The sequence below is a fragment of the Terrapene carolina genome, unplaced genomic scaffold (genome assembly GCF_002925995.2).
Source record: "Terrapene carolina triunguis isolate 2854851 unplaced genomic scaffold, T_m_triunguis-2.0 Scaffold139, whole genome shotgun sequence".
In the NCBI taxonomy this organism is placed as follows: Eukaryota; Metazoa; Chordata; order Testudines; family Emydidae; genus Terrapene; species Terrapene triunguis.
The window spans coordinates 966,011-986,760 of record NW_020664490.1 but is presented as its reverse complement, the minus strand read 5'-3'; positions in this window follow the sequence as shown (position 1 = coordinate 986,760).

Sequence of the window (20,750 nt, the reverse complement as noted above, 5' to 3'; positions counted from 1 at the left end):
TACAAGATGTAAGTGAATATGACCAACAAAGTTAAAATATACAACACAATATTTTTGCTGCTGGTGCTGTGGGACATCAACACCCAGAGCAATGAGGAGATGGCAGGCATGGTGCACCCTATCAACCGGGAGATCTCCAAGGAGGTGGCCAGGGGTGAAGGTAGAGGGAAAACCTGCGCCTTGTTCTCTGGCTGAGTGAGATGGCCCCTTATCCTGCGCTCGTGATAGCAGCTCCTCAGTCAATGCTAGCGGCAGCGAAGGGGGGACTAGCCCCTGCTGTCTCTTAGCAAAACTAGGGCAGCCCAGTTGGGTGGCTGAACTTGCTGGCTTACATCTGGCAAGGAGCTGCAGCCCTGGGGGAGGAAATCTGGTAGTGCAGAGGGAGCTTGTTCCTCTTTCAAGTTTCCCTGTCCTCAGCCCCACAGCCAGAGAGCCAGCATGGCAGGCACAGCAGGTCCCGAGCAGCCGGAGGCGGCAGCAAGCGCCGCGGTTCCCAGGCTGCTGTTGCTGACGCTCTGCCAGACCAGCAGGGTGCAGCAGCACTCTGGTAAACTGTTCCTGTCACCATGAGGGACAGTGCTCCGTACAGAGCAGCTGCAGCAGGAAACGGATTTCTTTATTTTTTTAAATCATAATTTTTATTTAAAAAAATATATATCTACCCCATCCACCCAGGCCCTTTTAAATCGCCAGGCCCCTGGGCAATTGGCCCCCTTCCCTTCCACCCCCGTTGGCAGGCCTGGTCAGGCTCATTCCCCAGGGGGGGGTTTTACTGTAGCTTCCCAGAATTCCTTGTTTCATCAGAAAGAATGGCAACACTTTTCCTAACTTCTGACACCCTTTTATCCAGTTGTGTGAGTCTGCACCTATATGGGATACTTCTCTTGGTCTAAATTGTAAACCACCGGAAAACAGATTCAAGGTGTATCTCAAGGAAATAGGATCTCTCTCATTTTTAGTATTATGTTTCTCTAACATGTAACATTTTTTTAGTGCCCTGCATAAGAAAACCTCCAAAGGGTCAGTACGCAGGTTGATATAGGGATTCATGAGTTTTCCTCAAGTATCTAAACTGTATTTACCCACCCTGGCATGCCTGGTCTGTTCTTTGTTTCTCCAATGAACTCCATGCAATGAACTCCTTGTGGGTGGGCATTTGGGCCCTTTGATTTCAGTGGGGCTTCACAGAGGCACACCGGTCTGCCCACACAAAGCTCATTGCAGGATCAAGGTTCCAAGATTGGCCTCTGAACAAAGCACACAAAAAACCCAAACCAGGCAAACCTCTCCAGACAACCACACACATCTGCATGGAATTCAAAGAGAGAGGAACAGAGACACAAGCTTTGCCTCTTTTGCCCTAATGATTACATGCCACAAAATAGACTTAACTGTGTGTTATATCACTCTAGTGAAATCTTTATTATTTTAGTCTTAGTTTATAAGTGCCTAAAGCCAGCACCACCTGTTTTGTTGCAGGTGGTATGCATCTTATTTCCATTGAGAGAAAAGTAGATATATTTTTAAATGCTCTTTATTTGTGTGTGTGTGTGTGAGAGAGAGAGAGAGAGAGAGAGAGACTGACTATCTATCTATCTATCTTAGGGCACCTATTAAGGGGGCATCTAGGCACAAAATACAATCTTAAAACAAGCCTAGAAAATTATCAAAATAAACTGTGATGCGGGATTTTCTTTGTGTGTGTGATGTTTAATAGACCTTGCAAAAATGCCAAAGGTTTACGCCCACGAAAGCTTATGCCCAAATAAATTAGTTAGTCTCTAAGGTGCCACAAGGACTTCTCATTGTTTTTGCTGATACAGACTAACACGGCTACCCCTCTGAAATAATGGGACTCTGTCCCTACAGTATCTTTCACTGTGACAAGTTTACACTGTAGGAATCTGAGGAAAGCAGAGAAAATGGAAAATGAAGCTGACTTTCTAGATGCAACACACACAAAAATTAAGTGCTTAGTAAATTTAATTACAAGCTCGAATAGACTGGCTTAGCAATATGGCCCATTATGACACTGGAAATAAGGCTACATTCACCCAAATGACCATATAAAGTTTCAAGAAGGAAAAAAAATAGGGTGGGAAGAATCAGCGGATAGAATGTTAAAAGAGGGAATAATCTGTGCTACTTAATCAGTGGAACCCAAAAGGAGAACCCAGTGCTTGTAGTAGCTAAATATTTGGGTTTTACATGAGCAACAGGAAATGAAACAAGTCACCTGAAAAGATTAACTATCCATTTTCTAGGCTTGATGAGTTGACAGCTTGGTGGTGCTCCCCAGATCAGGTTAGAGGCAGTACAATAGCAGCTTATTGAGTAGGAAGTGCCACAAACTAATGAAAGCAAATTGATAAGTTGCTATAGTATGTCACAAAGGAGGATACTATTTAACGTTTTGCCCTTAAATCTAACAAGTGCACCTGCAGCATTCCAGAGACGAAGAAAGAGACTGGGCAGAAGCCCCACCACCAGCTCTTTTGTGCTGCACTTGGAATAGACTGAAGTAGAATGTTTAGTAGAATTTTAAAGTGGGGCTGGTTTGTTAGTTAATGAAACTGAAATTTTTAAAGATAAAAATGTAATGAGATAAGGAAAGTAGAGGATGACTGACAGCAGATCCTAGAAATGTTTAAGACATTCATTATTAAACTTTGTTAAACACCAATAGAGTTTTCTTGTTAGAGATTTGTAGGGAAAAACTGGCATTGAAATAGGATGCAAGATGATCTACTTATACCTGGGCTGAGTCACAATGAAGTCAGTGAGGCTACAGGCAGATAGGCACAGGGGTTTGCTCTCATGGATCAGTTTGCAGAACTGGTACTTAAGTGGGTGAAAAAAAGAAAGTTTCCTGAATTGCAGCATTTTGCAAGTGCAACTACTGTGAAGACTTTACACTCCAAAGGATCATGTTTAAGTGATTTCCCCCCATCTCTAAATATTATATTTGCAAGCAGTTAAGGAAAGTCAATATTTTCTAGGATTAGTATTTTTGTAGATATTATTTCCATTTCTTGCATTTTTCCTCTCTAGGTCGCTTTCTTCTCCCTAAGGTGCTGATCCTATAATTGATACCACACAGGCAGACCCATGACACCACATGGAGACTTACTGACTTCAATGAGGATATATGGGCGTGAGGCTGGCTCCACTCCTGTGGAGTCGATTGCCAGATTGCCGGCTTAGTTAACAAGTAAGACATTTTTTTTCCTGTCTAGCAACAAACAAACAATAAGAGCATGACCACGCCTGCTTTTTCACGTGTTCATAGCCCTAAAGTCCCCGTGAAGCTGGAGGAAATTATTATATTTCAAATGCTTCATCTCTTCATAATCCCCAGAGAGGAAGGGAAAAAAACAAAACAAAGATAGCTGGAGTCTCTCTCCTAAAGATCTCTACCTATGGTTAATCCCCATTCTGATGAAAGGTGCTTGTCTGCAAGTCAGAAGAAACTTTGCTTAAAGCCAGGCTAAGGATCAAAAGGTCTTCCAAATTAATGCTACCTTCGTTCTGGCACTTAACTTTTCCAATTTAGGCCCCAATCCCGCAATGAAATCTATGTCAATGGACTCCTATTCTTATGCAGAGCCCCACTGAAGTCAATAGTACATTGTAAGGGGTCCAACCACAGAAAACATTTTGTGAGATCAGGGCCTTAGGAAAAAAGTGTGGTGAATATTTGAGCATTTGTATTTAAAATTTGCTTTTGTGAGTATTCTTGCTGCTAAAGTTTGGTATTAATGGAAAGCAAAGAGGAAAGGGACAGTAAGAAAAAAATTCCCTTCCTTTGGTAAGTAAAGGTGTTTAAACGGCTTGAGTTGAAATTCAAGGGAAATTATTTTTCCACTATTTATTCAGATCTAAAAATATAATTCCACTGCAATTTGACCTTGTGCCACAACTTTCTACTGGCCTATGATCACTGATTGTGATGTGCTATAAATAGCTTTGATGTTGCATTAAGGAACAAATGTTTTAAAAGCTGATCAGCTACAGCCACACAATTGGCCAAAATCTCTCAAACTACAGGGTCCAGAACCCTTTTAAGAATTCTCTTTACTAAGGAATCTGCCTACCTAAGTTAGGGTCATAAGAAAAAGCAAAGAGTAAACCACTTGAACATGGGGATATTGGGCTAGATCTACAAAAGGACTTAGATGCCTAAGTGCCATTTAAGGCACCTAAATTCAACATTTAGGTACCACTGAGACCCTCAAAACCCCTGTTTAGCTGCCATGGAACTTTATAGGTAGGGTCCTGCCAAATTCACAGCCATGAGAAATGTGTCACGGACCATGAAATCTGGTCTTCCCCTGTGAAATCTGGTCTTTTGTGTTCTTTTACCCTATACTATACAGATTTCACAGGGGAGACCAGAGTTTCTTAAATTGGGGGCCCTGACCCAAAAGGGAGTTGCTGGGGGGGTGTCACAAGGTTATTTTAGGGGGGTTGCACTATTGCCACCCTTACTTCTGTGCTGCCTTCAGAGCTGAGTGGCTGGAGAGCGGCGGCTGTTTGCCAGATGCCCTGCTCTGAAGACAGCGCCCCGCCAGCAGCAGCACAGAAGTAAGGGTGGCAATACCATACATTCAACCCTTACTTCTTCACTTCTGTCTTCATAGCTGGGCAGCCAGAGCGTGGCAGTTCCTGACCAAGCACCCAGTTCTGCAGGCAGCAGCACAGAAATAAGGGTGGCAATAGCATACCATGCCATCCTTACTTCTACACTGCTGGTGGTGGTGGCTCTCCCTTCTGAGCTTGGCTTCTGGCCTGCAGACACTCTTCTCCAGCTGCCCAGCTCTGAAGGTAGCACCGCCACCAGCAGCAGCACAGAAGTAAGAGTAGCAGTACCACAACACCCCCTACAATAACCTTGCGCCCCTCCACAATTCCTTTTTGGGTCAGGATCCCTACAGTTACAACACCGTGAAATTTCAGATTTAAATAGCTGAAATCATGAAATTTACAATTTTTAAAATCCCATGACCATGAAATTAACCAAAATGGATTGTGAATTTGGTAGGGCTCTATTTATAGGTGCCTACAGTTTATAGGCCCCTACATTTCCACCATAAAAGTCCCCTGGCCACCTAAGTTTTGCCACTAGGCATGTGCACTGTCACCTGAGTCTGGGCACCTATCTCACACCCAAACCCCAGAGGGACCCTCAAACTAGGCATTCCTCTGCCTATCTTGTCTGCGGAGCCCGATCGGATAGACCTGCTCAGAGCACTCCTAACTCCAGAAAACACCCATAACTTTTAGCTCAGTAGTTAGAGCACTTATCTGAGATACCATGTGAGTGCTCTAACCACTCCCTCTTTGCTTAATGGGAAGAAGTGGTTTGAACTTGGGTCTCCCTCCTCTCAGAAGGGGCTGTGCTAACCACTGGGCTATGGGGTATTCTGGGGCAAGTCTTTCTTGGTCTGTCCTGGTGAAGCTGTTCCACTGTGTATCAGTAACTAACTATGCATTTGAACAGAGATATTGGAAACTGAGGCCCCCACCTCCCAGATGAGTGTGCTAACCACTAGGCTATAGAGTCATTCTCACTCCTTCTCTGGTCCAATGATTATTTAAGTATTTATACACAATGGAGCAGCTCCAACAGGAGAGATGAGAAAGTCCGGACCCAGAACACCCCCTGGTCCAGCGGTTCAGACTCTTTCTTGAGGGGGCGGGGAGACCCAAATTCAGATCACTTCTCCACATCCCACAGAGTGGGCATTGACCCTAGGTCTCCCAAATCCAGAGTGAGTGCTCTAATCACTGCGTTAAAAGTTATAAAGCAGCCACTAGGCATGTGCACTTTCCTCTTTCAGCAGTTTTGCAAGAAACGGCTCATGTGCCTAACTCCAAGCGAGAGTCATGCCTGAGAATGTGAAGCAGAGATAAGTGCCTCCCTCTGGCCCAGACCTAGGTGCCTAACTCCCTTTGAGGGATAGAGCTTTTGAACCCACCCCTCCACTTGCCATTTCCTACTGTCTATCTTACATGGCTCCCCTGTCACCATGCTCACTTTTGCGGATCTCATTCTTAGGTGCCTAACTGTCCCCATGCACAGTACAGGAGTATGGGCACCTAATTGCAATTGTGGATTACACTGGGTGGCAGGGCACCAAAAGTTAGGTGCTACATCACTCAGCGTTACAATACCTCAGTCCCTTTGTGGACTTAGCTCATTTCTCCTGTGCACATTTTAAATTCAGAATTAGGTAAACATTTAAATTACTTGTTCCCAAATGAGCATTCACCCAGTTTCCTGACATGACATAGTGAATTACTTTGGCATGAATGTGGCTTCAAAATATAGGCTTTGATTTACCACTGCATTACTCCAGTTTTATATGATTTTTACTTTGTTGAGTTGTGGCTGTATAAAACAGGATTAAAGCAGTTGTGAATGAGGACTATAATCTCACTGCAGTTTAGCAATGAATGTCCTGTACTGTAATAACTGTCAAAAGAAAACAATTATTCAGACTTAATTTTGATATGGGTCACATGATTTTTTTATTCTGTATTCACCATTAGTATATTTGAAGACTATTTTTCTTCTCACAGTTGTGGGCGTATGTGTACACTTATTTAGGGAGAGGTGAAGAATAAATACTATTTATTCACCTCTTATTTTTATAAGTGAATAAGTGAATTCACTCTTATTTTTATTCACCTCTTTTTTAAATCAAGTTTAAAGTCTCAACCCTTATCTTGCTAGTGCTCCATGTCCTGGGCCAAGATATGTAAAAGACTGCCTAAAGCTCTGGGATGAAAACCGTGGTCAACAGCTAGGCTCCTCTGGTACAATTGAACTCTCTACAGTAAGAGTGAATCTGGACTGTGTAGAAGACAGAACTTTCACCGGGGCTGGTCTGAGACTATGGCCTGGTTTACACTGGGGGGGAAGGATTGATCTAAGTTAGGCAACTTCAGCTACGTGAATAACGTAGCTGAAGTCGACATACTTAGATCTACTCACTGCAGTGTCTTCTACTGTGGTGATGAGTGTGGTATAAATACCTGAACAGACTAGAAAAAAATACCGTGTCATACTTTTTAAATTAAAAAATGTGCTGTATGATATTTTGGATTAGTCACAGCCCAAGTTGGAAAATGAAACTAAAATTTTTCATACCTGACATTTGTCACAGAAAGCACATTCCTGTTGTCTAACCCTCTAAATCGTCATTGTCCTCATCATAATTAGGTGTATTTGTGGTGGGAGCAGAATTAATGGCTGTAATGGAGAAAGTCCATTGACCTTGATACTGCTGCCACTTCACCTCATGTGGGTATTGTTGTTGCTGTCATACAGCTCCTCCTCAGTGGTTGACAGCTTCATGGAAATGTCCATCATGTGCAGAATTTCCTATCTGTAATGCTTAACAAAATGCAGACCACATTCTGTGACTTTAGTGTGCAACCTCACACCAACGTATTGATGTTCCTCTGCAAAGCACACCAGACATTGTTTACCATTGCTTGAATGCCAATGTGGAGGGATGGCATTTCTGAATGGACAGACATTCATTCGGCATACATTAAATATATGCTTAAGTACTGAGTTTCTTTTACAAAAAACAGCTCTGCTGTCAGGCATATCAGTGGTTATTGTCACATGTGGTTTATGTCTGATCTTTGCATTAGATTCTGTGCCCAGAATTAAATGATTTCAAAGTTCTTGAATAAGTCTGTGCATATTTTCTCTTGCTATCTTCTTAATAAGATCAAAATTGAGGGCATGCTCATGCTCTTATTTTGAAATCACAAGTGTTGCAGTTTCAGCCATGCAGTAAAAGGTTTTGATGTAATTTGTGTACGTACCTTAATTCTTGTATAAAACAGCCAAATTCTGCAATCATCCAAAAAGTCCTGCTTCTATTAATTTGCAATGGGATCCTATAAGCTTTGGTAATATGGCAGATACTAAATCAGGTTTGTTTGACTGGAATGCAAGGAACACAACTGAGACATGGGATTCAGAGCAGACTCCCATACAGTAAGACATTTGGGCCCGATTCTCATTTGCTGTACGGCACCTTTACCTTTTGTAGTTTATAAACTTGTTTTGTTTTGTCTAACACCAGTGTGTGGAAATCATAACTTGGGGCAGAAAGCTGTGTCTATTCCGCTCCACATTGAGGGAGGGGGTGAATTTCATGATCTCTGTGCAGTGCAAGACGGTGTATATTTTTGGGCTTACAGATCTCTGTGCAGTGCAAGACGGTGTATATTTTTGGGCTTACCCTCGGGGGCGGGGGGTGCACTTCAGTAACTTGGAAGTTCCTTAGCTGAGCCTTTCCATGCAGAGCTGATCTCAGCATCTGTGTGAAGCTGCAGCTGGGTGTGTCCCTACCTGTATGTGTGCTGGTAAAGTGCAGCCTGAAGCCCGAAGGAGGGCTTGGCAGGCTGCACAGCAATACAGTGTAAAGGGAACCCAGACTGGTGGGCAGGCTCAATGGTACCCCAGTTCCAAGTGGTATCCGGGGAGGGGGAGAAACCCATCACAGTAGCCTGTGTTATTCAGGAGACACAAGTTTCCTAAGCGCTGTAAGTTTCATGCCCAGGTATATTGCACTGCTGTAATCCAACCAAGAGTTGACAAAGGCATGACTAACTGGGGCCAAGTCTTCGATAGGCTGCAGTGTCCTAGCCCAATGGAGATGGTGGAAAATGTTATCTCTGACTGTTGGGAAGCCCAGGGAAAAAAAATCTCTGCCAAATGGAAAAAGACAAAATTGGTGTGAAAAGTGAATTTGAGACTTCTAAGAGAACATTATGAACAACAGAGAATAAGATAAACTAAAAACTAATCCAAATAATATGATAACAGACAATAAATTCTCGCTTGTGTGTACTGTTGATTTGTTTAATCGAGTTTTATTGGGTTCACATTTTAAAAAATAGAAACAAGCACAAAAGAGTACAAATGTCCTAAAATATGCATACATATTAATAATTCAGCACTCATCCGCCAAGGAAATGATTTTAATTGTTGTTTGTGTTTTCACACTTCAGTTAAATTAAAAGTAGAATTCACCTCTGTGATGAAGGGCCAGCATAAGCCGTATACATCACTCACACTCTATTTTGAAGGCTAAGTGGCACTTAAGTGGTATATAGTGTTTGTGCAGGCGCTCTACACAGGGATACATTTCACCCCACTTGAATTGTGTAGATTAGATGTTCTTTAGTAATTTTCTATTTAGAAGTCTATATTCAGTATTGCCAACCCCAAGTGTTCAAAAATCATGAGTCATGCACCAAAAATCTTGAGTTTGGCTTAAAAATCATGAATTGTGAAAACATAAATCTGTTCTTTCTATTTTCTTCTAGTGTTGGAGACTTTAGGGTTCAAGTTTTTAAACTTTTCTCTGCAATTACAAGGGATGGAAACTTACTTTAAAAAAATTAAAGATGAGATTCTCTGGGAATAAAAACCCTTGTAACCACAAGAACACATGATAACATCGCAAGAGTTCACAACACTATAACTGGCAATGAAATTGTCATGAGTATTTATTTCAGTCAGATTAACTGACCTCCTGAGGCTTATCAATACCATTAACAAACACACAAAGATGAATATCAATAATAAATTAGACATGTTCATTGTATATGGATCTCTTGCCAAGTTGCTGGCAATAATAAAATTAATAAATTACTGACCTCTTCGTTATGGGTCTTTCTCCTCAGATCTGTACCATGCAGCTCTGAAAACTGGAGCAGGTTATACATATGAGTAGCGGTTAGCAGCTGTCTCTCTTAAAACATGATCTACCAATCTTCAAAAAGTGTGTGTCTCTGGATCTATATGTCTCCTCTACGGGTGATGGTGTACTTGAAGAGCAATGATGACACAGAGAAGAATTTTATACCCAAACTCTTAGTCCTTTACATACTTCACCTGACATGAAGGAGCCTGGATAAATTTCTTAAAATGTGCTACTCTGAAAAATGGTGTCAGGGAAGATACACCGTAAGGGCCATATTTAATGAAAACCCTCCTCAATTTCACCACCATGCAATGCTCAGCATAAGCCAAAATCCTGATTTTTGTTTTCCCTAACTTTGTTCGGGCTTCAGCAACAACAAAAATGTATATATTTCTCAGCTAATTTCAGTCCCCACTAAGGCAATTCCTGGGAAATAGAGAACAAATAGCTTGTTTCAGTTTGCAGGGGGCTCCTTTTAGCCCATCTTGGGCAGACTGTATAAGAAGGTTAGCTGGGAATAATGCAAACCTTCACTGAAGGCTGTGGAAACATGGTTCTAAATATGCCCTTTACAATATCATTAGGTCATGGTATGGTGCAGCTTTGTTCTGCTGAAATGAAAATATATCCTCTTGTAAGAGTTTAATGTTATAATTGTAATAAGATTATATTACTTAAGTATTGACTAAGTAAGGTACTCTTCAAATAATGGAGTAAGGTGCTACCCTATATGAATCTGACCCTAAGAGATTAGGTCATTTTCTGTGTAATTTGAAGGAGAAAGAAACATAGTAGAAGCTAAGCAAAAGAACTAGAAAGATAACACAATAGGTATTCACAAGACAGTCAGAATCAACATTCAGTACCCTTCACCTAGGTTCAGGGTTTAACAATACAGATATTTGCAATAAGCAACTTATTCAATGCATTTAGCTCCCTTTTCTCTGTGTAAATTATTCACAGACCACAGCCAGAGCTAGCTGGGAATTTTCCATCAAAATGTTTTTTGATGGAAAATGCTGTTTCTACCAAAACAAAATTTTCCATAGGAAAATTTCTATTTTGCCAACATTTTTCAATTTTCCATTGGAAAAAATCAGAATAATAGAATCATACAAATGTAGGGCTGGAAGGGACCTCAAGAAGTCATTAAGTCCAGCACTCTGTGTTGAGGCAGGACCAAGTAAACCTAGACCATCACTGACAGGTGTTTGTCCAACCTGTTCTTAAAAACCTACTATAAAAGGAATTCCACAAACTTCCTTGGAAGCCTATTCCAGAGTGTCACTACCTTTATAGTTAGAAAGCTTTTTCTAGTATCTAACCTAAATCTCCCTTGCTGCAGATTAAGCCCATTACTTCTTGTCCTGCTTACAGTGGACACGGAGAACAATTGATCACAGTCCTCTTTAGAACAGCCCTTTACAAAGTTGAAGACTATCAGATTCCCCCCACGCCCCGTCTTCTTTTCTTAAGACTAAACATGTCCAGTTTTTAAACCTTCCCTCATGGGTCAAGTTTTCTTAAACATTTTATCATTTTTGTTGCTCTTCTCTGGACTCTGTCCAGTTTGTCTACATCTTCTCTAAAGTGTGGTACCCAGAACTGGACACAGTACTCCAGACAAGACTTCACCAGTGCTGAATAGAGGGGAACAATTTCCTTTCATATCTTACATACAACACTCCGAGAATTATAGTAGCCTTTTTTGCAACTGCATCACATTGTTGACTCAGATTCAGTTGTGATCCACTATAACCCCAGATCCTTTTCAGCAATACTATTACCTAGCCACTTATGCCCCATTTTGCAGTTGTGCATTTGATTTTTCCTTTGTAAGTAAAGTACTTTTCCCTTATCTTTCTTGAATTTCATCTTGCAAATCTTCAGATTTGCAACCAATTCCTCCCTGTTGGTCAGAATCAAGTCTAAAATGGCTATCCCCAGGGTTACTTCCTCCACTTTCTGAAACAAAAAGTTGTCACCAGGACATACCAAGAAATTATTGGAAATTTTATGTTTTGCCATATTACTTTTCCAACAGATGTCTGGGTAGTTAAAGTCCTTCATTACAACCAGGTCTTGTTGTTTTGGATATTTCTGTTATTTGTTCTAGAAATGCCTCCTCCCCCTCCTCTTCCTGATTTGGTTATCTATAGTAGACACCTATCATGACATCATCCCTATTTTTTACTCCTTTTATCTTTATCCAGAGACTTTTAACTGTTCTGCTTTCCACATCCTTCTGGACCTCAGAACAAGTGTATATATTCTTAATGTATAATGCAACACCTCCTTCCTTTTTATCCTGCCTGTCCTTTCTGAACAAGCTTTCCTCCTCTGTACCAATATTCCAGTCATGAGACTTATCTCACCAACTCTCTGTGATGCCAATTAAATCATAATGTAGCGTATAGACTAATACTTCCAGTTCTTCCTGTTTATTCTCCATACTCCTTGTATTTTTATATAGACATCTAAGATGTTGGGCAGATTCCCCCACTGATTTCCCTCTTGTTGCTTCTATGTCTCATTTGTAATTTTCTGAGTTCTCCACCTCAGCATCTACCCTCTGTAAAGGCTGCCTTTTTATGCTTCCCTGGAGGCTTTTGCCTAGTTTAAAACCTTCCTCCCTAGGTTAGTTAGTCAGTGTGCAAAGATGCTCTTCCCCTTCTTGGGCAGGTGGACCCCATCTCTTCCCAATAGACCTTCTTCCTGGAACAGCATCCTATGGTCAAGGAAGCTGAAGCCTGCCCATCAACACTATCTGTGCAGCCATGCATTCATCTCCAGGAGGTGTGTAAAATGAAATAACTTCATTTCCATTTGGAACTACAGTTGAAACTGTTCGGGTGCCTCATGTCCCCATTCTTCTCAAGTCCCCAGAGGCTGGGCTTATTGACTGAACTGTATCTTATTTCATGTACCTGGTCTCCCCTCCAGTTGAACTGATGTGGTGTATCATCTGTGTCATGTGACCATGGTGCATCATGGAAGAAGTACTCCATCTGGGAAATCCAGCTTATAGAGGAAAATGGGGGCATGAGGCATTTGAACCTCATCTCCCAATGGGCATCAAAAGGGAACACATTAATGTCAAACCCATGTGAAAGGAAATATTTCAATTCAGGAATGTCCAAATGACATATTTCAAACAAATTATTTTTTGGAATGTCCCATTCTGCAAAATATTTCAATATTTTAGCCTTTTTGTCCCAATTCAGGACAAAAACAAACTTTGAAATATCAGACTTTCCCCTGGGATGGAAATTCTAATTTTCTACCAGCTGTAACTATAACTATTGCCTCTAGTTTTTGCTATTCCCAATTGGCTATTTATGTTGTGTAATCAGTCACCTACATCATAGTATAGTGTTTCTGCCTCCCTGATTGGATAATTCATTGGATGACCCACAAATAGCTTTCAAGAGGGCTGTGCAGTCACCCCTCATGCGAATCTGCATCTGAGTACACATGTTCACTGAAAATGAAGAATAGGAGTTGTATATACTGTCAAAGTGCATTGGAAGTTGTAATTAGCATAAGTATTCATTAATATCTTTTTTCTTTCTTTCTTTTTTTTTTTTTTGCAGCATTTTCCCAAATCTTTTTGAAACTGGCAACTGGAGGACTCTGTGCATAGACTGAGGTAATTAGAGCTGTGAAGGGAAAGGGAGAAACTCTTAAGAGGCTGAAACTGGAACAACAGTGTTTATGTTGTGCCTTGGTTTGACTCCAGGGAATTAAGACCTAATTCTTTTCCTAATACTCATAGACTTAGGGTATGTCTACACCCAGCCGCTAGTTCGGCGGCTGGGAATCGAAGTTCTGGGTTCGACTTATCGCGTCTTGTCTGGACGCGATAAGTCGAACCAGGAAGTGATCGCCGTCGACTGCGGTACTCCAGCTAGACGAGAGGAGTACCTACGTTATTCACGTAGCTGAAGTTGCGTATCTTAGTTCGAATTGGGGGGTAAGTGTAGACCAAGCCTTAGATGGAACTGTATGTGCCAGGAAGAAGGTGAGCCATTTCAATCTCCTGACTAGAGAAATGTATTGATTATACCAGACCAAAACCAGGTATGTTCCAAAGTAAACAGCAAACAGCTATTTTAATCTAGAGCTTTTAAGTGTCACTGTTAATTCTTTTTTTCAACTCTCTTACAATTTATTGAAATTTCAGTTTATATTGAAGCATCCTTTGCTTATAATTATCAAAAATTACCTGTGTGCTCCAGGTCCGAATTAACCCATCGTCATTGTAGATTTGCGGCTATGGCACCAGCTCCTGGATTACATCAAAATCTTGGCTCTCATTTTTTAACAAATACATTTCTAGAGCTTGTGATTACAAAGAAAAGTAAACTCAACCTGAAAGTAACCAAACAAGTGATAACTGCCTGAGTCTGCAGACAGTGTGGGACAACAGTTTGGAGAGGTTTAAATTGCCCTGTGCATCTTAAGAGGGTATTAACTCCAAGACCTGCTGCTCTGGGTCTGCACTGACCCAGCTAACAGCACCCCAGAGAGCTCTGCACTGGTAGGAGGGGGACAAGTGCAGTGGGTATGGCCCACCCACTCAGGCATTTTCACCCTGGATGCCACCCATCCTCTGCTGCTCCCAAAGAATGTGTGGGGGCCCTGCTGTCACTCCAGTGGGTGAGGAGAAGATCCCATGCTACTGCCTCCTAGAAGGAATAGGGGGCCCTGTGACAACCACTCCAAATGGGGATTTGGGTCAACTGTGTGTGTACAGCATGGAGCCAATGACATCCCATACTGTGGTGTACCTAGGGCTGGATTGCTCTAACCTGGCCCTGGTGTGCTCCCAGATGTTAAATTCCAAACACAGCAGAAATAGGTGGACACCAGAGAAAAGCAGATTTCTCTCTTTATTTAAATTACATTGGGCATGGATTACAAATTTATATTGCTCCTTACCACAGTGTGTCATTTTTCTTTATTTCCACATAAGTGCAGCATTCCTATGCAACTGGGCTAAGATGCTCTCTTCCCAAACCTCCAGTTTCTCTTGCAAGATAGCCTGACTACACACAGCATTGTAGATGCAGGTCTAGATACTGGGCTCCCTTAAAGAGACTTCTGTAAGGTAAATTCTACCTCTTGGACCTGTTCGAATTATTTGAAAAGAATTAAAATAGAGGATACATGAGAACTGATAGGCATAATTTGCTTACAATTTCAAAGATTTGTGATAAAAAAATTCTTACGATGTACGAAATCATGGAGGTGAAATAAAAAACACTTGAAATTTGCCCAATATATGTAACCCTGTTAAAATCAGTGGAACTACTAGTGTAATGCAAGCAGATTTGGCTGTAGACTGACTAAAGTGAAGGCCCCTATTTATTAAGGTTCTACCACAGCTTGAACTGTATATTCACCATCTTGGACCTACAAGAGCAATACAGCACAATGGCTGCCCTTCTTCTGTATAACTAGGATGTTATGGTACTACCTCTTAGAAATATGGTTTATTTTGCCAGCAAGTGAAGAAGAAGCTAAAAGATTGTGGATTCACAGATCAATTTATTTTGACTGAACAAAAGCACTTTCCTTTTTATGGCAATAGTTTACCAGACAGGTTCCTGTAAGTTTAGGTATGTATTAAGAAAAAAATGTGTTGAGACAAATCTATAGCAAAAGGTTAAAAAGATATAAATGATCTTACAAGAGAGATTCTTCCTCACTGCCACAGAGATTTGCATGAAGTAAAGGAGTTGCTCTCTTTGAAGTGTTGCCAGCATAAATAGCTCAGAGTAAGAATTTTGGTTTTCATAACAAATACTGAAATGCAAGAGAACTATGCATTGATGAAAATACTGTATGGTTCACTGGGACTAGACAACTCAAGCAGATTTAGCTACAGTATAAATAAAATGTCTTCCAAACTTCTCTTTTTTTTTCTTTTCTTTTTTGGTAAGTGGTGTCAGTTTTGTAAAATGATTCCCTGGTAATAACAATAGCATTCAAAGGCAGATAGTTCGTCTTTAAAACTTGTCCAGTCTCTAGACTTCCTGAGATTTGGAATGCAGGCTCTCACCTGCAAAAACAACTTTGGAGCAGCAAGGTCCCAGCTTCTCACAGCAAAGTTAATTAATGTCTCAATTAGGTCTATTTCATCTCTGATTTCTACCTGTGAAAGTCTTCCCATTGACTTAATTGGGTTTTGGATTAGACCCCTAAATATACAGTAATGCAGCCAATTTGAGGTTGGTCCTTTGTTCATACTGTCACACAGTAGTATCTTGACAATTGTAACTTCACTAATCTGCAACCCTAATAATTCTCAGACAGTACCCACTGATCTTGCTTTACTTTTCCCCTCACTTTTCATCAGTTAATGGCACAATGTTATAGTGAATTCTCCATATTAAGAAGACCTCATTCTTTTAACACAATACACTACAGCATATTTCTCAGTGCACTATGTGGTATAATTGTAAATAATGTAAAGTTTATTACACTCATCAAAATAAATGACCAAAGGCTACTTTATGGTACTGTAATTGTCATTTTTAAAAATCATGTTGTTCATTTAGAGCCCAATTGTATTCTCATTGAAGCCGATGGCAAAAATGCATGACTTCAGTGGGAGCAAGCTATGTCGCCTAGTTGCTAGGGGCCAAACTATAACTGACCCTGTTGTGGGCGCACAAGGGACAGAGGAGCATGCAAGGGGCCTTTTCTCCTTCCACACTCCGAACAATGGCCTGTTAAAATGAAGTCACTGAAGTAAAGGATGGTTCCAAGGGGAATGTTCCATGTGCTCCAAGGAACCATATCTCTCCAAAGGACACTAGGGGACAATGTGTCTTGGGGGACAAATGATATGTCCCCTGAGGGGGGGCACACACACTTCGCCCTCCCCCAATGCTGGGATGCTTCAGGAGGAATTCTGCCTTGTAGTCGAATCTATAGCTTATGTATTGATTACTTAAGAATTGTCACTTTGAAGGTTGACAGATTTTTGTCCCAAGTTCAGTAGAGCCCTGCACGGACACACAATTTATATCCGTGGAGCTGCAGAGTTCTAGCAACAACAAGGAGACCAGCAGGGCCATAGCCATAGACCAGCCCAGAAACTGCAGCGGTGAAAGCAGCAGCATATCAGACCACCGCTCACAGAAGTCCGTGCCCAGTCCAGGCAGCTCCTCCAGCGTAGTTGTGCCAGCCCCAAGCCCTGCCCACTGGGGCAGGCACCCGGCTCACTGGCATTTAGCAAAGACACAAACACTCTAACCCAGCAAGGTGGATAGAAATACTACATCTGAACATTCACATACTCACACCATCTCTTGCAGATAAACCTGAATTGTTAGCCATTATCTTCCTCCTCACCATCACCCTTCTCCTCATCATAGTGGCCATCATTCTGGCACCTCCCAAGGGCTACTTCTCTCTCCCCTCCTGCACATAGGCTGGGGTACAGCTTTTATAATATGTTACGCTGACACCCTATGTCTGATGCATATTCAGTAGAGGTTCTCCCCTTTCCTTATTTTATTTCCTCACCCTACTAGTGCTGGGGTGTCATTCTCCTACAAGTTAGTATATTAATGATCTTAACTTATTATCATGTACATCAGCTCGTTGCCATGGAACTGTTGTGATCAGACATTTTCAGTTGCTCTATCCAAAAGCTGGTGTTCCTGTGGTTGGCTGATGTCATCATGGACAAAATTCCCCTTCACAGTCTATTTCTAGTTCCCCAAAACTTAGGGGTGACCATTAGGACATTTATCTGTGCCAAAGTTCATAGGCTCAAGCATTATGCTAACTGTTGAAGCCAATGTCTTATAGGATACAGGCCTGTAGATTCCTTGCATTACTGCTGGATATAATAAAGGCAGAATATAATGAAGGCAACACGGTGAGTATAATAAAGGCAAGGTAGCCCTATGGGCTACAGCCTCAGGGGTACATGGCTCCACACAAAAGCCTGTGCATTCATGACCTAGCTGAACCCTAATTTATGCCACTGCATTTCCCAGTCAATAATGTGAATTAGCAAGATTCTCCTGTATCTAATAATTAAAGGACAAATTCTCTAACACTGCCTCCTGAGAAGTGTGTAAAGCCCCGGATGCAACAGAAATAGAATTATGGGGTGTGTGTGTGTGCGTGTGTGTGTGTGTGTGTGTGTGTGTGTGTGTGTGTGTGTAGCCAGGCTTTGGAAAGCCAACACAAAGAATTGCACTACATAGTGCATAGTCAAGACCTGCATCATCTCTCTGCATAGGAATGGGTGTGTATGGGTGGAGGGAGAGCATAGAAAAGAGATCTCTATGTTACAGCACAGATTCCCTAACACAAAACTTCACACAGGCTGCATCTGTTATTCCTTCTCATAGCCTCCAATAGCGTCTCTGGAATGGCTTCACAGCAGCTACTTCAGACTGGGGTTGAAGATTCATATATATATACACAGCCTGCCTATTTTGATTATGTGCTCTATTCAAGGATTAAGCCTTAAAAGACAGTCATCCATGTACCATGATCAATGGAAGAGGAGTCAGAGGTCCCACGTTCCCTGGGGACACTATTATTGATGGGGAAAACAACGAGGAGTCTTTGTGGCACCTTAGAGACTAACACATTTATTTGGGCATCAGCTTTCGTGGGCTAAAACCCACTTCATCAGATGCATGGAGTGAAAAACACAGTAAGCAGTATATAGATCACAGCACATGAAAAGATGGGAGTTGCCTTACCAGGGAATGCAGAGAGTTAGGCTGGAAGCAATTCTGCCACATGGACAAAGCAGTGCACAGGGTTTAATAGAGTTCCACGTGTTCAATTTAACCTGCATTCAGCTTCACACTTTGTGAATGAAACCATCCACAGTTAGCTCTTCTGCCATGGAGAATTATCTCCACATATTCTCTGTTCAATATAATGCACCCCCATCTTCATTCTTTATTCTGATGCCCCAGAGCCAAAATTCCTACTCTAATACAGGATAAGGCCATTAGGGAAAATCTACAAATCCACAAAGAGCAGAGAAGACAATTCAATTAGCAGAACCTACTGAGGTTCTTGTTGTTCACATGTGGACCAGCACATCTACATTTAATGTGTTATGGTCCTGATCCTGCAATACTTACAGATGCCTAACTTTAAGCATGTGAGTTGTCCCATTGACTGTAACTCTATAAGCTCAGAATCTTCAAACATTTACCTGCTTAACTTTACTCATATGTATAGACTTCTAGGACACCTCAGACAAGTAAAGATAAGCAGGTGAGTAAATGTTTGCAGGTTCAGGCCTATACAGTTACAGTACTTGGCCAAATGTCTATTAAAAGTCTGCATAGAGCTAAATATGAAAGTCCGCTGCCAAATTCAAATACCAAAGAAAAATCCTCTGAAATCAGAGGCAACAAGTTTGCACATGTGCTTGTTTTCCTAAGAGTGCACCCTTTGTGATTTCATATTTCATGATGACCACTTTGCTGACAGCTCCTTCAGAAAGGTAAACAGATCATCCTGCACCAGAGCAAGTTAAAAACCTCTGTCTTTACATTTACTTGTTCTTGTTTGCAAAATCTTCAGCTGCTTACTCAGGTCTGGAGCATTTGAAGAGCCAGATGAAAGGGAGATTGATTGAAGACATTTACACTACACAAAGTTCCTGCTCTATATTTTAATCTCTTCCTTGATGGGCACAAGGTCAGCAGAAGTGAAATGAGCTATGACTAGGGTGATCCCTCCCAGCTGAGCCTCTAATGGAGGATTCCTCTTATTTCCACTGAAGTGGTGGTCAATAAAAAGGAGGTCAGGATTTGAATGAGCTAAAGGCCTTTTGAGTTCTAGCCTTTTGCAAATTGGTCTTTGTGCAGCCGCATTAAAAGTATAACAACAGAGCCAGATGGAGTATCTAGTCCTTTGTTTTGGCTATCGGAATAAGGTTAACTTGAATTGCCCTATAGTCATCAACCTTGCTATAATAGTTAACAAATACATCCTATCCAAAATGATTGACCAGATAGACAGCTGGTCTAAACTGATGTAGCTCCATGGAGCTATAGAGCTATGCAGATTTCCACCAGCTGAAGATGTGTTCCAATGTTACTCTTTAGAACATGTATATTTTGAAATTAATTTTTGAAAGAAAAAAAGCACAACAAAATGCAAACACCACACAGAGAAATAAACTGTCTTGTTTATCAGAAAAAACAGTACCTTGGATGATGTAAAGGATGACATTTAATAAAATATAGAGATTCTGTTTAGGATTTGGATCCCACTCTGAGAACGTAGTACTTAGGCCATTCTCGACAGTCTGTCTTCCTGTAGGCTGCCTTCATTGCAAATGCACTGGGCTGAATCAGTCCCACATTGCTGCATTGTTATTGTGGTACTGGGGCAAAAATATTTGGCAGGCATTTCAAAGTAAATGCTTCAGATGGAATGACAGCAGCTGAGGAGCAAAATGCCAAGATTAATGCTTTGCTATGTAGGGAAGTTTTTCTGGAGAACATACTAAAGAGAAGTTCAGTCAAGATTTAATGTAATTACTGGTAACATACTGAGAATGGGAGAAGCAGAAGGGCAGTACTTTATGTATAATCTTTTAAGATATTATTTAAATATTAGAATATGTAAACAAGGAGAAAAAATAACCAGTTGAATGCATATAAGGTATTTTAATAATAAAGAATACACATTCCATTTGGGAATTCTATGCTAGTAATATAAATTCCTCACAGAAAGAGTGTGGCAAGGTTCTGGATATATAGAAAACAGATATTTTGTATTATTATAGTGGCACGTTTGCCTCACCAAAGTTTGGGCAATTTCAACATTTCCATTAAAAGTTGCTATTTTCAGGGATCTTTTATAACTTGGACATTAAAATTGGCTCCAAGCTCTGACTTGGTAAATGACATCTCAGCCTGGGACTCATTTTTAAGACCAAAAGTTTAAAAAAATTAGTTTGGACATCTTTAGTTATAGAAGAACAACAAAAGAGAAAGTTTTCTGGTTTCATAA